Here is a 25,398-nt window from a genome sequence, read left to right as displayed (position 1 = left end):
GTATGACTAGGGTTTTTTAATTTGGAAAAAGTATTTGAAAATAACAATAAAACACATCCACATTATCAGCTCCATACATTTATAGAACTATAGTTAAAATCTATATCTAGAGATATATATATATCTATATCTCTATATATAGATATATATATATATATATATATATATATATATATATATATATATATGGGGTTGAGTATTTACCTCAGGGTGAGGCCACCACTCCTGGTGTAACGGAGCTTCAGAAGGCCATTAAGCACTCTGCGGGCATTCTGGGTAGGGGAATATGCAAAGCAGCTCATTACATCACCTTTTCAGGTAATGTTCCCTGGTATCAGCTTAGCTCCTGTTAAGGAATATAAAAAGCTGATCGGGATTTTATGCCAAGCCAGACTACTCCCCAAATGGGAAGTTTCTACCCATCTGCAGACAGCTGTTTCGTGGTTTTTGCCACTTGTCAGTACAGAGCAGGGTGATCTTGCTTGGCTGGGGTAAGAGGACTGAGAGCAGCTGTTTCATAATTTCATATTTTCATTTATTGCACTACAGCTGTATAGCTTTTCATGTTTTATCTATATACTCATGGTTTATCTATATCTTTGTGCTAGCAGTGTGCTGCTGTATTCTCCTGTTGCTGTATATTGAGCCCAGCAGCCTGCACCTGTAAGCCAGGTCCATATAATAGTTTGGAATCAATAGTGCCTGCCAACTTATCCTTTGGTTGTATTACATGTTGGCTCTTGCACCCCACCCACCTCTATCAGGTGTATATAAGGTGCCTTGGATATTTCAGATCCTGCAATGCCTGCTGAACTGTTCACACAGAGGCATATTCATAGTGTAGGGTCCGTCCCAGAATGAGGTCACCTTACCGTGGTGGGACGGTCCAAGCTATTTGGCCACCAAATTTGCAAGCTAAGTACCTCACTGTTTAGATAATTCATTTAGAGTTTTACCTCATATACTTCCTCTAAAAACTGATGACACTCCATAACAGAAGCTTGTGATCTGTAAAGAATAACTACACTTTAAAAGAATGAATTTGCACAAAAGGAGTTTGAATCTGCATACAGTGATCCCTCAACTTATAATGAATGGCCTCTACGGCCTCTACATACAATATTTTCAACATACAGTGGTTTCACATACAATGCTACAGACAGTCCAGAACTGAAAAACATGTCCATGACAGGAAGAACTGAACAATTGGATTGGGCATTTGACTGGTAAAACACCTGTATTACTGAAGTGCATGCACTGACTGGCTGTCTGACACAGGGAGATAAATGTTCTGTACTACTTTTTACCTATACCAAGGTTAGCTGCTCCTTTGGACACAAGGTGGGAGCTTCTCCATTTTATTTTTTTGGGACACTGTGTGTACTGTACAGGACCCGGCAGTAGCTACTGTCCTCTACATAGACAGCAATTTACAGCTCTCAGCAGCTCTTTCTTACATATAAAAGTAAGGATTTACTTTATCTGTATTAGTTATCTACTTATTTTTCATTCATTCTATTTTTTTCCTATTTTTGGATAACATTTGTGAGGTTTCAGAACCAATTACCAGGTTTTTATAGAGTTATGGTCTCAACATACAATGGTCGCCCTGGAACCAATTAATATTGTAACTTTAAAGACCTCTGTACAAGGTATAATATAACTGACTGACTGAATGATATAATATAATACTTTATAACTATAATACTATATAATTTCATTAAAAGTCCATCATAGGAGAATAAAACCCAAAAAAGATTTGGCACAGGAACATAAAGAGGACCTGTGAGTTTTTTTTATATAAATTTTATAGCCTTGGTTACCCCAATTCCAAATGTGTTTTTAACTTCTTGCTAGCTTCTAAATGTCTCATAAGGTAAAAGTTATGTAGAGGTCTAGATGTGGAAGACTGATATTATATAGAAGGGTTACATTTATTTCTATAAAATGTGATTCAACAAATCAGGTTTAAAAGGGATACTTTAATATTTAGGGTCTATGATGAACACATTTCCTATATCCAGATCCCATGACATCTTAATTGTTTTCCTCCTAATTTGTTTGCCATTTGACTAAATACTTCACATGGCAGGACTGTAAAGGTTCCATTCACATCACTGTTTCAGGGCTCCGCTGAACTGTATGTCAGCATTCTGTAAAAAAGGGGTGCTGCTGACATGCAACAGTGTTGCTGAAGGGCCCAAAGACTTAAATGGACCAAATGTGGTCTAATGGTGACTGGAGTCTATTTTACAAAAAAGTAGTGCTGGGCGGTGTGACCAAAAATGCATATCACGGTATTTTTGTAAGTTATTACGGTGCCACGGTATTTAACAGTATTTCCCCCTCCTCTTCCTCCCTGGGGAACTAATCATGTGTGACTCTGGCACTGCTCTGAGATGCCAGCCGCATGCGCTATAAATGGTTAAGATGCCGGCCACATGCGCTATAAATGGTTAAGATGCCGACCGCATGCGCTATAAATGAATAAGATGCAGCTGCAACGCTGGAAACGAATAAAGGAAAACTGTCAAATATTTTCTCCCGCACTATCCTGGAGGATAGTGCGGGAGACGCTGATTAAAACGAGCCCTACCTTACCCGGATCCGCCCGGCCACCCGCAATTGTAGTTTTATTCTGTGTGTATATCTTGCTGTAACTGGCACGGGTGGGGCTTCTGCAGGTTAACTGGCACTGAAGTCAGCGTTGCTTATGAATATTCATCCCCCCTCCCTCTAGTTAGGAGCAGTGAAGAGAGGGAGAACTGGAGGGAGGGGAAGCCCCGCCCGTGCCAGTTACAGCAAGATATACACATAGAATAAAACTACAATTGCGGGCGAACGGCAGGGCAGATCCGGGTAAGGTAGGGCTCTTTTAATCAGAGTCTCCCGCACTATCCATCAGGATAGTGCGTGTGAATATATCTGACAGTTTTCCTTTAAGTTGCGAGCGGAAAGCTGTCAGCTCCCCATACAAGCGCTAAAAGCCAGGCTTTTAGCGCTTGCAGGGGGAGATATCAGCTTGCCGCGGCCACATCTTATTCATTTCCAGCGCCGTGGCCGGCAACTTAACCATTTATAGCGCAGGCGGCCGGCAACTTAACCATTTATAGAACCGCAGCTGGCATCTTATTCATTTATAGCCCATGCGGCCTGCATCTCATTTATTTAAAGTGCAGGATTATGATGATGATTATTTCCCCGATGTGGGGACAGCCACTGCAGCTGATAAGTCATTCATTTGAGGGGGAGGGGCCCAACCGGTATTGAAATATGGGAAAAATTCATATTGTGCAGGAAAAGATTTCGGTATTCGGTATGAACCGGTATACCGCCCAGCCCTACAAAATAGTTGTGAAAAAATCTGCAATGTGGTAAAATGAAGGTTTCTACCCCATGGCAGTTTGAACCACATACAGAACCACCTCAGTGACCAGTAGAATACTTTCTATATTCTAGCTAATAAAGGGATTATATAGGACTTCCAAATAATTGGCCTGTCCTTGGGAGAGGCCATCAAAATAACATTGGAAGAGGCCCAACTCTTTCATGGAGTGACTGATCAGCTGCTTGCAGAAGCCACAGCTCTTCAGTGAGCACCAAATCTCCTTCATTACTTACCAGGAACAGTTCTGTACTTTCCCATCTGGGAACATCAGGGCTTTCCCCATCTGGGAACATATTTTGTCCACAGGATAGGGGATAACTAGCTGGGGGTTCAACCACTGGGGCCACCTGCGATCTTTGAGAACAAGGACCCCAGTCTCTTCTTGGGATGGAGAGGTGGGTCACGCATTTGTGCTGCTGCTCAATTCATTCTCTGTGGGAGTGGCTGGAAATAGTTGAACTCTGTATTCGACTGTTTCCAACTATTTTATTTTATTAAAACTGAGCTGTGATACCAAGCATAACCACTACAAAAAAGTTCAGAGCTGTTCATGCTAGACATTTAAGGGGTCATAGCTGATTAAATTGGCCTTGGCACTTTGGTGAGGACTGACTGCCATTGGTACCAAGAGTAGGACATCATAAAAATGGTGTCATAATCTTGGGATAGGCTATAAAATTTAGAAGTCCAAGAAAACCCCATTCAAGTGTGAATGTGAACTGTGGCATACTGACCGCTTCAGAAAACTACACACTGGGTCTCTCCATCCTACTGTCACAAGATACTCAATTGTGTTAATGCAGTAAAATTTATTTTTCGCAGCTACGTCACATGTTGGAGGGACTTATCAATACCAGCACATCACCTATCAGTGCACTGTTTTCAGTTGGGCACAACACTGAAGCCCTCCCGCTATGTCATTAGTCATGCCTGTTAATAAAACTGGTATAAATACTCCTCAAGTGTTCCATAATTTGTTATATCAGCCACGTCATAGACTCCCTTTAGCTCTTATCTTTTTCTCAGCTATGACTAAACTAAAGCCATGATTTAGGATTCCGGCAGCCCTATGATTTACTATAATAAGCTGCAATGTAACATACTACTCTGCAAGGGCTACAAAAAGAAGGTATTAACTACATCAGCCAAAAGTCTCAAAAAACTTGTTGGCAGTTCCTTTTTTGTACATGTATATTCGTTTTTTTTTTTTGCCTTTTCCTACTAGTATCGCCAATACTATGCAGTTTCTAAATATTGTTAGATGTCAAGTTACAATCCAGCCCATTACTTATGATATTTATCAGAGAACTAAAGGTCCATATGCCAAACTCAGTCCAACAAACATTTCTCATGGTAATAGCATTGTGGATAGTACATGAACTTTAATGATTGTATCCAAATGGTGCAGATCTCTGCTTTTCTTTAAAGGGCGACGCACAAAGTGACTAAGCAGAGGACTGAAATGCATTCCTTTCCTCTTTGTAGCAGTGAATGAGACAAGTTACCTACTCTCTCCTCAGTTTACGCAGAAGCCATTGTTATAAATGCCATCACCTCTTGTGCACCTGCATATCAAGCTCTCCATTGTTTGGCCCCTCATACAGTGGGTTTTGCATTCATTTCGATGGTATCTTAATCTTCGTATGGGACATTCCTATCTCATCCCTTTCAGATACACGGAGAGGGTTTTGATTGCCTCTTTGGTAAAGTTTGATAAGGCATGCAAATTACAAGCAGGATTTCCCATTCAGTGGAGCTAAACAGCTGCCAAATGTATACTATGCACCCTTTTCACAAAATGTTGGTTATCGCACTGGACTAAAAGAAAAAATGTTGGGTTTAGTGAGTGATATCTCTCTGTGGAACCAAAAAAAAAAAACATTCTACACAGATGAATGACTGAGTTTCCCATACCTTACCCTCAATACCTCCTCTGTAACCCGCACAAACAACAGGTGTTTTATAAAACAAAAAGAAAATGCAAGCCGGCAAACCTAATAATATAGGACCTAACACTCATATAATACTCTTAAATTAGATAGATCTGCATTATACATATCTGCATTACATAACAGGTCTTCGGTAATTGGTGTGTAAATGTGTTTTTACCTTTCAAAAACATCAAACTAAAAAAAAAAAAAAAACATTATATGTTGAGTTAAGGACACTTTTCATTTTAGGTATGAGCTGATATCGACATTCAGATTGATAAAAATCCCACTAACATTCTCCTTTTATTTCTCACTTCTAGAAGTCAGCCCTTCATGGAGATGTGATTTTTATTTCAGTCTACTCCTCCTCCTTAATAAATCCCGCGACTATCAATTACTGCTGAGGTCAGACAATAGCTGCCTGTGATAGACCATCCATGAAATGGACACTTGGTATTCCAACAAGGCGGTAGACAGGGGTGATTCCAACAACTAGTTTCAGTCATGAATTGAGTAACCTGAAAGAGGTGGAAACATTGGGAATGAAGAATCAAATGGTCACATCAGTCTCTGCCTTAACATTACCAATAATCTATTTTCTATGCTACAATACATAGCTTATAGAAAAGATGCGAAAGGGAATGTGTCATCAGAAGACGACCTATTGTTGAAGTCAAGTTTTTATGTTTTAAAACATATTAACAATTTTGGTGATTTGTTTTCTAATTGATCTATATTTTAGAATAATCCTAAAACCTTGCAAATATCATTCTTACCACTAGGCATAAAACAAAGCTGAGACTTTTTGTCTTAAACAGATCACTGTTTAACAGTGTCCTCCTTACAATCACAGACAGGGGAAAAAGTAAAAGGTGAGCCCTGTTACCTCTTGACAAAGCCGTGTGAGCGGCGAAACATGTCGAGGGGTGCTGCAAATTGATTTTAAAACACAGCGGTGTCCTTTCCCTCTGTATGGCACACTGCAGGTGCATACAGTATCACTATTGAGTCCTGGTAGTATTCTTTGTATACTTCAATTCCTTGAAAGAGAGACACCCTTATTTTTTAATCTTTCTTGTGTTTGAAACAATATGAAATAATAAAAATTTAACATTCTTTTTTTTATATATGGTAGATTCAGGGAACTAGTGGATCACTACAGTGATCTTTTGGTATATTGTTTGGATTAACCCTCCATATATTGGTCTAATATGGATCACAAGTAGATAGATAAGACAATAGGTGATGTTCACAGTTCAGCCGTCCCTAAGGACACAGTGCATGCTGAGAAACCTTTCCCATTTAGGTCAACGGGACAGCTTAAGTCTATTATTGCTTAAGTCCAAAGCATCCCTCTAAATGTGGTTTAAAAAAAAAGCTCAGGCAAGATGGCTGCCCTCGTAAAAATAATGTACAAAAAAGATTTAAAAAAATTACAATCAGAAAATAGAAACATAAAAAAACAAAGAAACATGTTTTAGTAAATGGCTTTAAATAAGTAACAAAATATCTAGACTATACATTCCCTTTAAATCTTGTTCCTGACCATGTGAGAAAACTGAAGTAGGCTGAGGAGAAGTGCCTCACCAAATACATCTGTGCAGCGAATGTAGTGCTCCTTATTGGCCGATGCTGCTTAAAGAGTAACTCTCACGATCTTGTTAACATTTATAATCCTCCCAGTTCACTGCCCCCATTATGATAAACCACCCCCTGCCTTTCTATTTATTATTGTTTAGTTTTTTACCTTGATATTGTGAATTTGACTGAGCAGAAAATACAGAGCAGACTGGGAAGGGGCGTTCCCCAGCAGGTAGTGACATCATCTTAAGCAATACAGGGGAGAACTTCCTCCCTCACTCTGCTACACAGCCCAGAGCAGTTCAATGTGTGAGATGAGCTATGATTGGCTAAGGCTACAAACTCCCCCTCAGCACTCCAGAATGCATTTTCTGATTTTGGATTTCTGCCAGGCCAGCAGGAGTCAAAAGCCTGTACAAGAGATGGACAAGTAGGGAGACACCAAGCCGCAGCTTTTTTAAAACTTCATTTTTTTTTAAACAAAGTAGAAAGATTTTTTTTATTTACCATAAGGAGTGCAGTAGCAAAAATTAGTTTTAATGAGAGTGCCCATTCAAAGCCAGGGAACACAGGGCATCAATCAGCTAACAACCATTCACTGGCTGGGAACATCAGCCAATAAGGCTAACGCCTCCCTCTAATCCCCAGGCAAGGAGCAAAATGTTGTACCTTGTGCAACATTGAGTGGGTTTGCGCCTGAGGCCCCTCATACTTTGGCCCCTCCCCTTTTGAAATAAAAAACAAAGGAAATTGCCCCCGTATTAAATTAAAAGAATTTGGTCATCTTAATCTGAACAATCCAAACTTGGAGTGAACACCCAAACAATGGTAAAATCAACCTATGAACACCCTAATGCCAACCTCTCTTTAAGGCTTAGTATACCAAGTAATTTATGTAGCTTTAAAAACTATGTAAAAGAATGGCACTGATCCTATAAACTGAAACAAGAAACACACACCATACTCTTTTCTATGTTTTTTTAAGGGTCCATTGGTAGATTTATGGCCCCAAAGGCATATAGATGGCTGTGAAAATAATATGGTCCATAGGAGTCTTAGGAAACACATTTGTTTCACCATTTCCTGCTCCTTTAACATCCCTCCACAAGCACTATTCCACTCCTGTTGTACACTGATAGAGTAAACAGACTTAAGACAAATCCATTGATACCCATTATCTGACTGTGCACTACATTTTACATTTTTCTCTGTCATTACAAATGACGTAAGGCTCCGGCTCGCCAAACCACACTATCATCCACTATCACAAGTATTTTCCAGGATTGCACAATCTCCACTTTTCTCAAATGTTATAATAAATCACTGCAGTCTGAAACAAACCATTGAAACATAATATAACAGTTAGCAAATGGAAAATCTAAAGTCAGAAATTTGGATTTTGAGAGTGGGCAGCAATGGTAAGCTGAATAAGGTTCACAAAATGCAAACATGCATGAACTTACCCAACTTAAGATGCCCAATTCTTTTTTTTTTTTTTTTTTTTTTACAAAGCCTGTCAGTTTTATGGCATCAAACTGTTGCAAATCCAGGTGAGCAATCCAAGTGTGAACTGGTACGGCCTAGTACAAAGGACGTGGCCCAACACCTGGCCCATTTAATACAACTTATGCATAAAAAAAAGGGTCAATTGTAGCTAGAATCTAGCTCTGAGGAGCATGGATAGCCAAGAATGATCCTAATTCTTGCAGAGCCTAAGGATTCCTCTGTTTCTTGAAGACATGGGGAGACCAAGCACCCCCAGGCAATATGCCTCAGGGCTCTCACAAAAGGTGCTGCTTTCACCATTTGATACAAGAGACAGACTGAGCCTAACAACAGGCAGTAAACAGCAAATTCCCATGAAGCAAGACTCCTAATGTGTGTAAAGTTGCAGACATTAGGAGTCTTGCTTCATGTGAATTTGCTTGAGCTTGACTTCTTCCCATTGAGCATCCTGGCGCTGTTTCTTCTCTAGGTAAGTGAATTACCAGGCAGTCCATATAATGTGAAAGAAAACAAATCCCCAGACAAGGCCACTTTCTTCTATTGCTCCACAGTATAGTTTTAATGCCCAAATGTACTCTTGAAGGAGTATTCTGGAGAAAAGTTTTCAAAACAACTATAGCCAGAAAGTCATGCAGATTTGTAACTTAATTCTATTACAAATTCTTCCTTTATTTAGCTGCTGTATGCTTAGAAGAAAGTTGTGTAGTTCTTTCCAGTCTGACCACAGAGCTCTCTGCTGCCACCTCTGTCCGTGTCAGGAACTGTCAGCAGGAGAGGTTCGCTATGGTGATTTGCTCATGCTTTGGGCATTTCCTGACATGGACTGGAGTGTCAGCAGAGAGCACTCTGGTCAGACTGGAAAGAACTACACAACTTCCTGCGGAGCATAAAGGCAATAAGCTCTTTATTTTATAATCATCCGTAAATCTTGCAGTTTATTTTCTAGCCACTATGCCTACAACTAAGCTTAAGCTTCCTGCTCTACAGAATCATTTCCATGTAATGCCTTTCTTCTCTCCACAGACAAGGAGTGCAGTGAAAGGTGACACAGGTAGATAGATATCCACAAATAGCTGTTGCTCAGAGAACAGCGTTACCCCTTCCTGTAGAATGACCTCTGAAAAGGGCACAGAGCATGCCCATTAATGTCTTCAATTCATGTCAATGGGACAAGTCCTGGCCAATGTAGCCTAAGGCAATGGTCCTAAAATAAAGTGTATCTCTAAATGCTGATAAAAAAAAAAAAAAAAAAAAAAAACACAGCTCAGGCAAGATGGCTGCCCACATAATAATGTACAAAAATAGAAAATAGAAACAGATTAGAAAAAAAGAACATGCTTTAGTATCTGTCAAAAAAAGGAAAAACAAATCTAGGGATACCTTCCCTTTAAGGAAATACTGTAGACTACTATACTTCAAGCCTTTGTTTAAGAACCTTCAGAGACTGTCAGATGGCATTATCAATGATGCAAGTTCAATAAAAATAGAATGTTATAGCAAAGATAAGTAAAATATGTCAGTATTCACAAGGCAAGAGAAATGTATTGCTGGAAGGTGACTGCAGGCTCTGCATACAGCTCGGTTCATATCAAACATTGGTATTCAGAAAAAAAAAAAAAATCACACACGTGCACAACACTGTGCTTTCTATGAAATGCCAAAAATTCCACAGCATATTTTACATTAGGATTAATTGTTCCAACAATGTATGGGTTATGCTTTAACTTGTAACTGAAAAAATGCAACCTCAGCAACAACGACAGCTATTTAACCATTGCAAGATTCAAGCATATCTCCAGCCACATTTCACAGAAACTAAGGATCCAAGGGGAGCTGCTTTGATAATAAGATATCAGGGAAAATATTATTAATAAATAGCTTAGTTTATGTAAGTTGAGGGATAAATATGTATCTTCCGCTCACTGGTATAAATAAATGGATCTAGAAAATGTTTTGCATTCCGGTTTTGCTGATGCAATGTTTTAATCACACGCAAGTGACTAACAGGAATGTAATGTTGGTCAATGTTACAGCATTTCTTATTGCCATCATTTATTCCACAGGATGGAACAAACTGCACACACCGTGCAAAGACACATTATACTCATCCTATTCTCTTTCTGCACAAAGTGACCTTCTTATAGGCCCAGTAAATTCACACGTCTGAAAATACTGTTTACTGGGCAGATATTAAAAGTGGTTACCTGTAATACTGCATATCCCTATCTAGCAGTCTAAGGCCATGTTCACACGACTGAAAATTTGCGGAATGTCCGCACATCTGAATGTTCCGGAGGACGCTGGGACCACTCAGAAATGTGCCATCATAGACGGCAATGCTTTTCGAGCAGAATCCGCATAAATAACAGAGATGTCTATTTCTTCTGAAGATACCAGAATCGGGATTTTCACGGAACATTTCCTGCAGAAATTCTGCCATGTGCACAGTGCAGCAGAATCCCATTTAAATCAATGAGACTCTGCTGCAGTAGAATTTCCGAGCAGAATATCCCGCAATAATGTCAATATAGCCTAAGGGTGCATTCACACGGGCGTATTTGTCAGTGGATCCGCTGACAGAGGCCCCTAAAGTGCTGCCCTCTTTGTGTCTGCTAATAGCAGCAATCCACCACTACCAACAGACACACTGCGACGTGCGGGTTACCCTGCAGTGTACTCGCACACATCGCGGCCGCTCTCTGTGTAGCTCAGGGAGCCGGGGGAGCGGCTGCAATGTGCGGGATGTGCGGATACACTGCGACTCGCACTTCACAGTGTGTCTGCTGGTACCGGTGGATTGTCGCTATTAGCAGGCACAAAGAGGGCAGCACTTTAGGGGCCTTTGTCAGCGGATCTGCAGCTGCGGATCCGCTGACAAATACGCCCGTGTGAATGCACCCTAATAGTAGATAGCAAACTAGACAATAGAAAATACAAGATTTTTTCCACCTCTAAGGTAATAGTCTACCTGATGTTTGGTCAGAGACCAGCCCTTTCCCTTGCCAAGTTTGTTAACTTTTAGAACTATTTTTTAGAACTATTTTTCATGGATCATCACCTAAAAATATCTATATTACAGTGAAATTACAGGGGTTTTCCAGGATTTGAAAACCATAGCTACTTTCTTTTGAAAACAGCACCATACCTGTGCACAGGTTAGGTGGGGCATTATAACTTGGACCCCTTGACTTCAGTGAAACAAAGCTGCAATACCACAACCAAACTAAGGACAAGAGTGGTACTCTTTCCGGGGGAAAAAAAATAAAAAAACAACTATGTTTTTCTAATCCTAAATAACCTGGATCATCCTGGATAACTCAGTAAAATCCAACTAGACTAATCTAACCCCTTCAGTGGACTTATAAAATGTTATTTTGGAATAGATGGCATGCCTGGGTTTTCCTAGTAATGTAAAAAAAAAAACATATCTGACCTATTGGGAATAAAAATAAATAAATAAAAATAACACACACACATATATACATACATACATATATTATTAATAATAATAATACACTGTTAAATATTTTATCTCTTTAGTCTCTGCGATGCTCTATCAATGCCACATCACATGGTCAAGTACTCCAATAGCCACCACAGATATATGGCCCCAAATAGCCCCAAAATGAGTTAAGAGACTTGGCGTATAAAAATCTGATCTTAAAGTCTGTTTGAGCTCCTTGATGTGTATTCCCTTTGCACCAGCATTCACCGCTGTGTGTTCTCCATGAACTATTGAGCTTCACCTGAAATTGGGTTTAACTGCCAAAAATTGAGCTCTATTATTTGTGCCTGCACCACAACCCAACCAACTAAGATGAGCCACTTAGTCTACCTACTGTATTATCTATTGTTCTGGATGTATATACTCTATGGTGCACCTCTGCTTCCTATTGTATCCATACTACATTCAGTAAAAAGAGGCAAATAGCTGGGCAGATCAACCTAAGTCAGTAGGTTGAAATGCTGCTTTTTATACCCATTTTTTTATTAAGCAGACTACACCTATGAGCAATGGGTACAAACTTATGTATGACTATATATGTGATAAGCAATAGTTTTATTTTACTGTTTATATTACATTTCAAGACAGGTTCAAGAAATTGGAAGGATAGCCATTAAAAGATTTAAACTTCTTCAGCTACAGCTATTCTAAATATATAAATATTGAATATATTATACATTTACATAAAGTTTACTTTGGTATCAAGAGACCAAGTGAAGGCTATGGCCAAACTTTTACAAAGTAGATGCACCGGACATTCACTTAAAACGGGAGGGAAAGAATAAACGTTATTACAATTTCTAATATCATTTAATATGAGCCATGCTAATGTAGAATGAAGCGAATAAATTGTAGAAGATATTTTTGAGGAAATATCTTGGACATGTTATGTTTAGAATGGCAAAGAGCCATGCAGGATGCAGTTCCACTTGCACACTTTGTTATGTTGGTCTGGGATGCAAACCAAAATAACAGAGGTGTAAGGCTAATGGCTGGGAGACGGGTACCAGGCTTGACTGCATGTTCAAGGTACCGTATGTGAAGTCTAGAAGCACAGTGTAGACCGGTGGAGAGCTTGTGTTTAGAAGCCTATAGCTATGGATACATTTATTGTAATCGGTAGGTAAACGATAGAGATAACAATAGCATCACAATTCTGTCTACTTCTCTGAGTTTATTAGAATTGCAATCTAACTATAAAGTAAAGGTAACTGACAGTGAAAAGAACCTCTATAATATAACTACATTTAAAAGTAGGGATGCACCAAAAATTCGGCTGCTGAAAATTATCGGCCGAAAGTGCCCCTTTCTGCATTTTCGGCTGATTGAATTTTCCGCCAAAATTTTCGGGGGGCATGGCTTAACCTCTCCCATACTGTATGTCATGGATCGGGTGAGGACATCACAAGGACCCGCAGGTCGGGTCCACATCATACGTGGGAGATGCCAGCTGCTGTCAGCAGCAGACATCTGACTGTAATGACGGACATCAGAGATTGCTCCAATGTCAGTCATCTACCATGCCCCACAGCCCCCTGCTAATTCTTGTAGCGGGGGCTGCTGGTGCTAATAGCAGACATGCGGTGATCGGCGCAGCCGTCTATTTACCCTTTAGATCGCCACTGTCAAAGCTGACAGCGGCATCTAAAGGAACCTGCAAAAGCTCCCTGGTGGTCCAGTGGGGTAGATCGCAGCGAGATTGCAGGGGGGCGATCCACTACGGAGGTAGCCAGAGGGCTTACCTCTGCTTCCTTCTGTCTGGTCCGTGGCTCTGCATTTGATTGAGCCTGGCTAAGCAGGCTCAATCAAATGAGCACAGAGCACACAGATCAATGGAGTTCTATGAAACGTAATTGATCTGTATAAGGAAGTCCCCTAAGGCATAAAAAAAAAAAAAAAAAAAAAAAAGTTAAATAAAAAGTTTAAAAACACCCATTAACCCCTTCCAAATTAAAAGTTTGAATCGTCCTCCTTTTCCCATTTTCCATATAAAAAAATATGAAGAAATTATAAAAATAAGCCCATTTATGAATTGAGAGATTTGTGTTGCAGAACTGTGCAAGGTGGTTGGCTGGGAGTGTTGCCGTGTAGGAGAATGCTGAAGAGACTTCTATTCTTCTAAAAGTCGGACATCTACCAATGCTATAGAAATGGCATATCCTTTTAAAATGTGATTATACTTGATGATGGAACCATCTCTTAAAAATTATAGTGCTATTGTTAAAGAGGTTATCCAGATTTTATTCACTTTCCACAATCGTGCCTATGATGCCAAGTTATGTCTTAAGTGCTTTACTTGTCTTACATGTATGGGGTGGATCGACCATTTTTTTTTATTTCATGGTTACCCCAGGTTCAGCATTTCTCCAGTGTCAGGATGACTGTTGTCTCAAGCCTTTTCCAGGATGCTGGCCGGCCTAAGAAAACAGCTGATCACAGGGACCACAGTACGTACACATACATGTCATCAGGGGGCTGGCTTGTCAAGGCAGACAAAAAGAAGCCAAGCCCCCTGTGATTAGCTGTTGTCTCTAGCGGAACAGGATCCTGGGAAAGGCTTGAGACAACAGTCATCCAGAAACAAGAGGAATGCTGAACCCGGGGGACCATAAAATACCTAAAAGAGGGGTTGATCTTACCCACACATGTAAGGCAAGTAAAGCACTTAAGACATAACTTGGCATCACAGGCACAACAGTGAAAAGTTAATAAAACCTTGATAACCCCTTCAAACTACTAAACTCCTTCCTGAGACTAACCATAGTGAACCGTTATGGCCAGTATAGATAGGACCAATGAAAAAGTTAACCGAAAGGATAAATGCAGAGAGTGAGTGGTGCTGAATATTACATAGTTACACAGTTAGTACAGTTGAAAAAAAAAAAAAAAGAGACATATGTCCATTAAGTTCAACCAAGGGATTGAAAGGAAGGGGTATGGTTGGATGAAGGGGAAGGGATGTGATTTTATAATTCTGCATAAGCATTTATGTTATATTGTTCTAGGAATGTATCTAACCCTTTTTTGAAGATCTCAACTGTTCTTGCTGTGGCCAGTTCCTGAGGTAGACTAAAACCGTGCCCCTTTGTCCTTTGAGGTGATTTAACCTGGAACATATTTTTTGTATGGGCCATTTATATACTTATATACATTGATCATATCCGCCCTTAAAAGTCTCTTCTCAAGACAAAAATAATGTAATTCTTCTAATCTTTCCTCATAGCTAAGATGTTCCATGCCCCTTATTAGTTTAGTTGCGCGCATAGTTAACTGTAAACCAAAACTTTGCATATGTGGAGGGTTTTAGCATTAGGGGAAAAGGTCTTGCCTGTAACAGAAGGCAATAACTGCAGCTTGACTTTAATTCTGAGCACTGTCCACACCTACCACAGCTGCCTACACAGGTGACGCTTTGGGGCTCATGTACTGTGGTTCCCTTTTTCCCCTTTCCATAGTGAATTTTTATTCATTTTTCCCTTAGATGCATAAATGTGTTCATACATGTCGTGAAACTGGTACTTCTCATTCATGAAAACTCTCTGTTATAAGTGAAAATCACAGCCTGTGAAAGACGCTAAAAATAGGGTAAAAAAAAATTTATAAAATCACTCGGATTGTAAAAAAAATTTAAATTATACCCACTTTCAGGAATATTTGTCAAAAATAGCTGGGGCTAAAAAACTAAAGTTTTCTTTATTATCTCCAATGTCACATTTGTTATTGAACTATTTATCTATATATGTACAGAGGTCCCTGAATTTTCCTTTGCAGGTTACAATATTTTCAACATACAGTACAACAGTCTTTACCGGAACAATGCGACTTAAAACTATGTAATGTTGCAGACAGTCCGGCTCTGTGGCAGGTGTAAATGGCTAGATGACCCAACCAAAGTGATCATTTCACTTCTTAAACACCTGAATTACTGCAGTGCGCGCACAGATTAGCTGACCAGTAGCGTCTTCCTACAGTACGGTGTGGTACTGTTCTACTGTTTCCCTTTACTAGGATAAGCCTCTTCTTTGGACACAGGTGAGGATGACTTCATTTTATTATCCTGGTACACTGTATACTGTATAGGATCCCAAAGAAGCTTGTTTCCCCAACAATAAAAGTAATTTACAGCTTTTGACAGCTTTCATATCTAAGGACTTGCTTTGGTGGTGTAATTTATCTGCTTATTCTTATTTCGGGGCTTCAGAACCAGTTATATATCAACTTCCAGTGGATCCAATTGGAATCGTAACTTACAACTGTATAAACAGACACATACTGTGTCGTTTTCTTAAAATTTATACCTTGGTTAGACCACTGTTTTACAGTCCTAATACTTAAAACTGGATGAAAACTTCATGTCATGTTCTTTTAATTGTTTCAGGTTTATTATACAATAGTAGTATACAAATTTGCTAAAGTAAGATGATAAAAACCCACCCCTAAAACTACAACAAACAACACAAAAAAAGTTTTGCTGATTGAATATTATTTTTTTTCTCATGTTGAGAGCAATATAGAAGCGATGAATAATACAGAAATACAAAATCATACTCCGGAGAAGTTAGACTTAAAAAAATAAACTTTTAGATGGAAAGCTTTGAACATGCTGCAGAGGTTCTGACTTAGGCTAGAACTACATAGCAACATGAAGTTACTCATGAATCACAATGAATTTAGGCTTGTGTCTTCAATTATTCCCTAAGAAGGAAAAAAAGTCACATGGGACCTGGGACCCCCCACGATCTCCAGAAAGGGGCCCCAAGTCCTCTTTCTCGATCAGAGTGGAGATTCGTGCATGTGCAGTACTCCGTTCACTTCGGCGCCATGCTCTTCAAAACAAAGGACTCTGTGCTCCGTTCTGAAAATCACGTGGTCTCTCAGCAGTTGGACCTCCACAATTTGACACTAGGAGTGGAAAAGTAGTTACACTGTATGGACAAAAGTATTGGGACAGACATCACTAAATCCAGAAGAATAGAAAAAGGAAGCAGAAATACAGGCGCGAACATGTGCCGTTACCCTTGGCAACAAAAGAATAAGCTGCAGCGTTTACAAAATTTGTGCTCACCTTTTAGTGTTGTACTGTAAGTACAACACTATGAAGCGATTTTCGCCAAAGCAGTAGCCGGATAGCCTTAGGTAGGGACCTGGGAGTGCTGCCTGCACCACTCCGTCCTGGAACCCTCCGGGACGGTCAAAAACATAGAAGGAAGGTGGCCGCGGATTGCGGGCTAAAAACAGGTGCAATCGGCGCTCTTCTTTGGTAAGATGGATTGCTTCTCTCTGACTAAGAGAAGCAATCCATCTTACCGGAGAAGAGCGCCGATTGCACCTGTTTTTAGCCCGCAATCCGCGGCCACCTTCCTTCTAAGTCACTAAATCCAGGCATTTCATTTGATCCTATTGCCACAGCATACAATAGCAAGCCCATACCAAAGCAGTATAATTTTACAAACATTGGTGAAAGAATAAGTTGTATAAAGAACTCAGTGAATTCCAGCTTCGTACTGTAACAGGATGCCAAAACTGCAACAAGTCAGTTTGTGAAAAGTCTTTCCTCCTAGATATTCCACAATACACTACGAGTGGTATCATATTTGGAAGCATTAATGAACCAAAGCAACTTAGCTACAAAGTGAAGACCATGTAAACTTACAGAGCAGGGGTGCCAAGTGCTGAGGAACATATGTGGGGAGATTTATCAAAACCTGTCCAGAGGAAAAGTTTCTGAGTTGCCCATAGAAATCAGAATGCTGGTTTCATTTTTAACAAGGCCTCTGTAAAATGAAAGAAGCAATCTGATTGGTTGCTATGGGCAACTCAGCAACTTTTGCTCTAGACAGGTTTTGATAAATTTCTCCCATAGTACATAAAAGTCACCTATGTTCAGCTGACTGAGTAACTGCAGAATCCCAAACCTCATCTGGCATTAAGTAGGAAGAACAATGGTCAACCGTCAAGCTTCATGGCATGGGTTTTCATTTGGGATGTCCCAATACAGATACTGGACATTTGCACGACTACTTGTATTCGATATGATGGACTTGCGGTAAGCCGCCTGCATTCTCCGCATGGATCAACTCCTAGAGGACACAGGGCGTAAATGTAAGCCCTATGCCCACTCTCGAGCTATGCAGTGCACTCAGCAGCTGAGCAAGCGTCATAGTCGGGACCCGCATTAACCTTTTAGATGCTGCAATCACAGTTGATCCCAGCGACTAAAAGTTCTGAAGTTAACTGCCTGTTAGCTCAGGGATGCTGATCGGGATCAACGCGGTGAAATCGCGGTGTCCTGATCAGCTGAGAGTCCCTTACCGTGCTCCGTGCCGTCCGATCGTCACTCCTTTAATGCAACCAGCCATGGCAGGCAGTAGTAAAGGAGCACCGATAACATTGATCAGTGTATGCAATCTACAGATTGCAAGTAATAGTCCCCTATGGGGACTAAAACAATAGTGAAATAAATGTGTTATACATGTGAACTAACCCTTTCCCAATAAAAACTAAAAAAAAAAAAAGGAACCCTTTTTCCCTATTAAAGAATAAAATACATTTTTCTTAAATTTTAAAAACCCCGTCACGTGATATTGAAAAAAGTATCAGTAATTGGTATCAGTGAGTACTCGAACTTGGTCTTAAAAAAAATGGTATCGGGACATCCCTACTTTTCATGTCATGGGTTTCCATGGCCAAGCAGCTGCATGCAAACCGTATACTAAACATCTGGCAGTTGGACGGTTGAGTCTTGGATTGGTGAATTAGAGGGAACATTTGCTGCCTCACTGGATTGTGCCAAATGTAAAGTTTGGTTGAGGAGGGATAATGCTATGGGGAAATGCTTAAACTTACAAACACATTTAGGAAAATTGTATTTGGACTTAGAATGGGACAATGGGGTGTCCCCATACTTTTGTCAATATAGTGTATATATGGATACGTTCTGTTGTAAAGGAATAAAAGTTACCTTAAGTCTTCATCTGGTGAGTTCATTTCTTCACTTTCATAACTAATTTATAAGGAATAAGATACCCTTAGGCATGATGGGGGAGCTTTATTCTCAGACTAAGTTATCTGGACCTTCTCCTGATGAAGGCCACAATGGAACCAGCTTGATTTTAGTCAAATATACATAACATAAATATATGACAAGACTGGCAAAGAAGTTTACGTTTGTCTCACAAAATATGGTCATGTGACACAGGGAAGAGGGGGTGGATTCCAAGGAAAATTACTGGACGGTCCCAATGCCTTAAGCAGACAGGAGTCTTAGGTTAGACGAAATGAAGCTGAGGAATGTGCAGGAGAACTTCTCAAACATGCGTGACAGGATTTGTACAGCTTGAATTTGTTACACAGACAACACTGAATAAACACAAAATTATAGTCAAATTATAGTCCATAAAGCTCATACGACATCTAACTATGCTCCTGCCAATTATAAGGAAGTACGACTGCGCAATTTAACAAAAAAGCTTTATTATGGTTTATTACTAAACTTTTTGTTTCAAACAGCCCCCTGACCTCCAGGATTTTATCTATATACTCATATTCCTCATATATACGGCTAACAACAAGATTACAAGTGGTGTAGATCCTGGGGGGCTATGGACATAATCAGTTCTTCATGAGTTGCTATGGTTTCCTGCAGTAAGACAATGTGGGATTACGTTTCAATAACTATACTAGGCATTACCAAGTAGACCATAAACTTTAGCGGTAGAAAGGGAATCAACTGGATCACCATGGCGATGACGACAACTACCGTATATGTTTTCTGCCTTTCTGAAGAAATGAATCGTTCACCCTGATGTATATGTTCAGAACTTGGTTGAATATAAGAAACTGGTTTAAATACAGTGGTCCCTCAAGTTACAATATTAATTGGTTCCAGGACGACCATTGTATGTTGAGACCAGAACTCTATGGAAACCTGGTAATTGGTTCTAAAGGCACCAAAATGTCATCCAAAAATAGGAAAAAGTGAGAATTAAAGAAAATGAAGTAGATAACTAATATAGATAAAGCAAATCCTTACATATAAAAGTAGGAAAGATCTGCTGGGAGCTGTAAATCACTGTCTATGTCAGTGTTTTTGGCTGTCCGGGCATGCTGGAAGTTGTAGTTTTGCAACAGCTGGGGCCACCCTGCTTGGGAAACACTCGTCTATGTAGAGGACAGGAGCTTCTTCGGGGTCCTGTACAGAACACGCAATGTCCTAAAAAAAAGTAACATGGAGTCGCCCTTACCTGGTGTCCAACTAACCCTGGTACAGGTAATGTGTACAGAACATGTAATACCTCCCTGTACTGTAGGAGGCGCTATCAGACACCAGTCAGTGCACGCACTTCAGTAATACAGGGGTTTTACCAGTGAATGCCCATTCTGATTGGTCAGTTCTCCCAGCCATTGACACATTTCACAGATCTGGACTGTCTGTACATTGTATGTTGAGTCTGGTTTAACTTACGATGGTCCAGAAAAGACAATTGTATGTTGAAACTATTGTATGTTGAGGCCAATTGCAAATACAATTTCTTTTATAACTTTTATTTCTTTCCTTGCTTTTTCTGTTCTTTGTTTCTACTGATCCTGGTGCATCAGTCTTGATATTCAAGGCAAATGGATAGCATCATAAATCATTTTAAGATTAGTTGACAGTACACCCACCCATTATTATAAACTGCAAGGCATTATTCACACCAAAACCAGATATTAACCCTCAAAATGCTACTAAAAAAATAACATAAAATTTATAATAATATCCACTGATCCATAAACGATATTCTGGGTGTCTCGCTCTCTCTGGAGGGAGAAAAATTTTGAATTCTTTTCAAATGGAATAATTAGATAATATGAATACCTAAAAAAGGCCAAATATGGAATCTTAAAGGGGTACTATGGTGAAAAACTTTTTTTTTTTAAATCAACTGGTGCCAGAAAGTTAAACAGATTTGTAAATTACTTCTATTAAAAAATCTTAATCCTTCCTGTACTTATTAGCTGCTGAATACTACAGTGGAAATTATTTTCTGTTTGAAATACAGAGCTGTCTGCTGAATCACGAGCACAGTGCTCTCTGCTGACATCTCTGTCCATTTTTAGGAACTGTCCAGGGTAAAAGGAAATCTCCATAGCAAACATATGCTGTTCTGGGCAGTTCCTAAAATGGACAGAGATGTCAGCAGAGAGCACTGTGCTCATGATGTCAGCAGACAGTTCTGTGTTTCAAAAAGAAAAGAATTTCCGCTGTAGTATTCAGCAGCTAATAAGTACAGGAAGGATTAAGATTTTTTAATAGAAGTAATTTACAAATATCTGTTTAACTTTCTGGCACCAGTTGATTAAAAAAATAAAAATAAGAGGTTTTCACCGGAGTACCCCTTTAAACACATTAATCAGCCATTTGGTATGAATTATAAAAGCTTTGGCTGTGGCAACAATTTTTATCTTTTACTACAAAAAAAAAATTGTGGCTTCAATATCTCTTTAAAATCTCTCCTGTCAAGTGAGTCATTAGCGATTTATTTTTATTGGGTTGCACACTAGGATTTGTATAAAAGAATCAAAGCACCTTCTTCTCCATAAAGCAGGGGTCTCAAACTGGTGGCCCTCCAGATGTTGCAAAACTTCAACTCCCAGCATTCCCGACAGCCGTTAGCTGCAGCAAATGGCTGTCTGGGCGTGTCCGGGCATGCTGGGAGTTGAAGTTTTGCAACATCTGGAGGGCTGACAGTTTGAGACCCCTGCCATAAAGTATAAAGAAAGCCACTTGAAAATCTCTTGCAACCACTCATTGCCATGGGGACTGAGAATTTATTTTTGCTGCTCACAGAACCCTCGAATTGTGTTGGACACTACCTATTTCTTGCAGCAGCCTGCAGCAGAGACACAGCACTTTAGCAGGCGCTCTGCTTGGGGACAGAAGAAAGTGTTAAGGCACTTAGTTTGTTGCGTCCCTCCATTGTGTTGCCGAGGGAGTAGAGGAGGAACCCCTAGTCAGGCAGCCATCTTCCTTGGCCTTCTCCACAGGTAGTGGGCTGCCCCTTTTTACTGTTGCTGCTCCTCCCCATGAGAGAGGGGGTTTGATGACTTAACCCTTCCTGGCCCATAACATACATTCACATCACGGGGTGGGTGCAGGAGACGGGCCTGCATCATACTCAGCAGGTACTGGCTGCTATCTGCAGCTGACACCTTCTGGTAATGTTTGGCATTGGAGGGTGGCCTTACCTAGTGGTCTAATTGCCGCTGAAAAAGACTCCCCCGCCCCCCCCCACGTGATGTAATCACAGGGTGCTGATCGGTTACCACACCTAGTCCTCTGTGCAGCCCAATAGAATGCTGATTTCATAGCATAAAGCGTACCTGTCATAGTACAAAAAAAAAAAAAAAAAAAAGGGATATGTTACTCAGTACCTAATCCTGATCATGTAGCATTTATATGTAGCTCACTTGATCTGTCTTCTTGCCTTGTGGAGGGGGCGTGTCCATCTCTCTCCCTCACTGTGATGACTCATCTGCTCTGAGTCTGGGAGCAGCCTGGCAGTCTGCAAATCACTGCACAGTAGTTTTTATGCATATATTTTCTATCTGTTCCTAGTAAAGCTGGATGCTAATCAACAGAGCTGTTACTATGTGTTTCATTCAGCTTTCACAGACTTCCGAATGTCTGATCAGCTTCTTTGTCATTCAGGAATCAGAGAAAGCTTTGGCTGTTCAAGCATGCTTGAAGGAGTAGTTTTGCATTTAAACAGCTGGGGCTGCAGTGTTTATAAAGCACTGTGTTAGAGCAGTGTTGCCTTTAGCTGTTGCAAAACTACAACTCCCAGCATGCCCACACATCCTTTGTTGGTGGTTCTGCAAGAGCTGGAGGCACACAGCTGGTGAATACACAGCTCTAAAACAGAGTTTTACAAAAATTGTACACCCAGCTGTTGCAAAACTGCAACTCCCATCATAGAAGTTGTAGTTTAGGAACAGCTGAAGGCTGTAGTGGTGCAGTGGTGATCTCCTATACTGGATACCAACACACTTTACGACCGGTTTCCAGTATGCTGCAAAATACAGAGTAGTCTGTCTGCATAAAGACAGATGACCCCTAGTGGTGGCTATTTTCATTTTAGATTTTTTAGTAAAATTTACTTTTTTTTTTAAATAAATGTATATTTAAAAAAGTAATCTTAACAGTAGTTCTACTACACACAAAAGAGCGGTTCTTCAAGTGTATAAGACGGCTGACCCATTGAGACCTCGACACTGAATTGCCTGATGCAGCAATTTTGATTGATTTTGTAGAAGTTATGGAGACTCACTATTTTATTGTTTTATTGTTTTCCTTCCTATTGTTATTATCTTGCTCTCAAATTTCAATTAAGGTCCCTTTGGACCTATTAGATCCTTTGTGAATATGCGTAACACTGTTTGGATGAACGATTATGCTCCACCAGTCAAGGTTATTATGCATGTCCATATGTAAACTCTGACACATTTGATGTCATAATATGTTATATGTTACATTTCTTATGTTTATAAAATTCAATAAAAACATTGTGAAACAGTTCTACAAAATATAAAAAGTTTTTCATAATGACAGTGCCTCTAATGCAATGCTTATGCATTATATTGATATGTATAAGCAATTGATTGATTGCTTATACTAGGACCCTATGAGAGCTAAAAAAAAAAAAAAAGTACAATTTATAAAAATGAAAAAGTTAGTTTTCTTAAAAGGACACTACATAATTTCTAAAATACACTACATAAACTTTAACTCACCTTTCTACATTCCCCTGTTTGTCTAGTACAGGCCTCACGGTCCAGCGGTGCTAACCTGATTCAACTTCCTGGGGACGGGGACACCGCAGAGCCGTCGGCGTATCACCAGCTGCAGCGATCTCCCGCCCGGCCGGTGATAGGCTGAGCCCACTGTCATGTAAGGAGCTCTGGCCGGCTTCTTACATGACAGTGGGCTCAGCCTATCACCGGCCGGGGCGGGACATTGCTGCAGCCGGTGATACGCCGAATGCTCTGCAGCATCCCTGTCCCCAGGAAGTTGAATGAGGTTAGCACCGCTGGACCGTGAGGACTCTACCGGACCAACGGGGGAACGTAGGAAGGGGAGTTAAAGTTTATTTTGTTTATTTTTGAGGCCCGGGCACAGGAATATATAAAAGGTCTTTCACTACAATTGTCCTTTAAATGACCTTTTCCCCAATAATATAAAAAAATTTAAAATCACAGTTATCACTGTGTGCTGAACTGTCCGAACTAATTTATTATATGATTCCTGATCCTGTGTGGTCAATGGCATAAATGCAAAAGTCAAATTTACAAAATATTGGTCACATCACATTTAAGGAAAATAAATAACAGAATAAAAAAAGTGATCAAAAAGTCAAACTACACAAAACTGGTACCAAAAATGGCGGTGGAAAAAAAAAAAAAAAAAAAGAAATGGGCTAGTTGTTTAAAAAAAATTTGGGCTCCTAATTTTTTCTTTTTTTTGCTGGCTCTTAGATTCTAAACAAATTTGTCAAACCCTGGATTACAACATCCGGGGGGAAAAAAATCTCCCTACAGAAATTCTTGGTGTAGCCCTAGCTTTCTAGGAAGAAAGAATGAATAACCCTGTGCTCCGTGATCATAAACTACCACTTATTACCCATGGCAGCACTAAATTCCAATATCACAATAAACCTCTGCAGTGTCCTATAACTAAGAAGCATAAAAGTGACATTGCTGCATCTGGCTTCACATATATCATGCCAGCAAACTATTGGCAACTCAGAGCCTCAAGGAGATCTTTATATTTCCGGTGAAACCTTATGCAAATTCTAAAGACTGTAATACTGCAGTTAACCATGACATACGAGTATAATTCCAGACTGCTCCACCATTTACCTTCTTCTTCTGCTGCTGGTGATTTATTGCTGAGGGTCATGTAATTAAGGCAGGGTGATGTAAGCGCTTTCATGTGACACTGTTTCCCCGCACTCGACTGGTTCCACATGAAGAATCAGTAGGGTGGCTAAGCAGGGACAGACTCCAAGGTTATGTTTTTATCACCTTTCATGCTGTTTCTATTAACCCCTTGGATGTTCACGCAATAATGCAATTGTTATTCTTCTGCTCACAGGAGGTTAACATTTCCTTCTAATACAGTTTATCCTGAGGAACAGACTGGGGACCTAAAAATCTTCCATGATTGACATTTCTGCTTGGAAATGTAAGAAATTAATAGGTAATAAACTGTCCATTGTATTCTATTCACTGTGGAATCAGACTTAATTTAGAATTAAAGACTAAGGGCACCTTTGCAGTTATTTATTTTTATTATTAATTTGCATAATGCAAAATGAAGCTACTTCATACATTTCCTTTTTAAACATTTTCTGATGTCAGATGGTCTTTTTGGTCTCCTCCCTCCTCCTCTCTGTGTTTGAGATAGCAGCAGGGAGAGTTGTACTCAACAGCTCAAAGTGTGGACAGTG

General features: G+C 39.9%; 1 protein-coding gene across 4 annotated transcripts in view; it reads right to left on the bottom strand.

The window, feature by feature from the left end:
- The window catches only part of FNDC3B (fibronectin type III domain containing 3B), a 350,539-nt gene that overhangs the window by 284,914 nt on the left and 40,227 nt on the right, over nucleotides 1-25,398 (bottom strand). The window contains exon 2 of one of the 4 annotated variants that reach the window (XM_056565196.1): nucleotides 957-1,008. The exons of the other annotated variants lie outside the window; for them this stretch is intronic. The gene's annotated coding sequence lies outside the window, so the exon portion shown is untranslated. The remainder of the gene's footprint in view (nucleotides 1-956; nucleotides 1,009-25,398) is intronic. 4 annotated transcript variants of the gene reach the window in all.

This window comes from Hyla sarda, chromosome 3, assembly GCF_029499605.1.
Source record: "Hyla sarda isolate aHylSar1 chromosome 3, aHylSar1.hap1, whole genome shotgun sequence".
Lineage (NCBI taxonomy): Eukaryota > Metazoa > Chordata > Amphibia > Anura > Hylidae > Hyla > Hyla sarda.
Note: the sequence above shows the minus strand (reverse complement) of the source record. Positions and strands in the feature narration are given on the sequence as shown.